Source organism: Triticum urartu, chromosome 5, assembly GCF_003073215.2.
Source record: "Triticum urartu cultivar G1812 chromosome 5, Tu2.1, whole genome shotgun sequence".
NCBI lineage: Eukaryota > Viridiplantae > Streptophyta > Magnoliopsida > Poales > Poaceae > Triticum > Triticum urartu.
The window spans coordinates 522510330-522510611 of NC_053026.1; positions in this window are offsets into that span (position 1 = coordinate 522510330).

Genomic DNA, 282 nt, shown 5'->3' on the forward strand with positions numbered 1-282 from the left:
ACACTTCACCATTCTGATTCTTAAACAATATATAGTTTGCATCAAAGGATTCATCAATGATAATTGGGTTAGCAACAAGTGAAGCCAGACAGATTGGATGGATCTGCTGAGGATTCCTTTGCAGCAACCCATGTGGTTTTGGGGTACTGCTCAGGTTTCCAGTAAGACCCATCTGCATTAATTTTCCTCACGAAACCCAACACCCTCTTTCCTAGGGTTTCGGTTCAGAATCTGCTTCTTAAGGACATCACATAATGTCTGATGCCCTTTCAGACTTTTGTA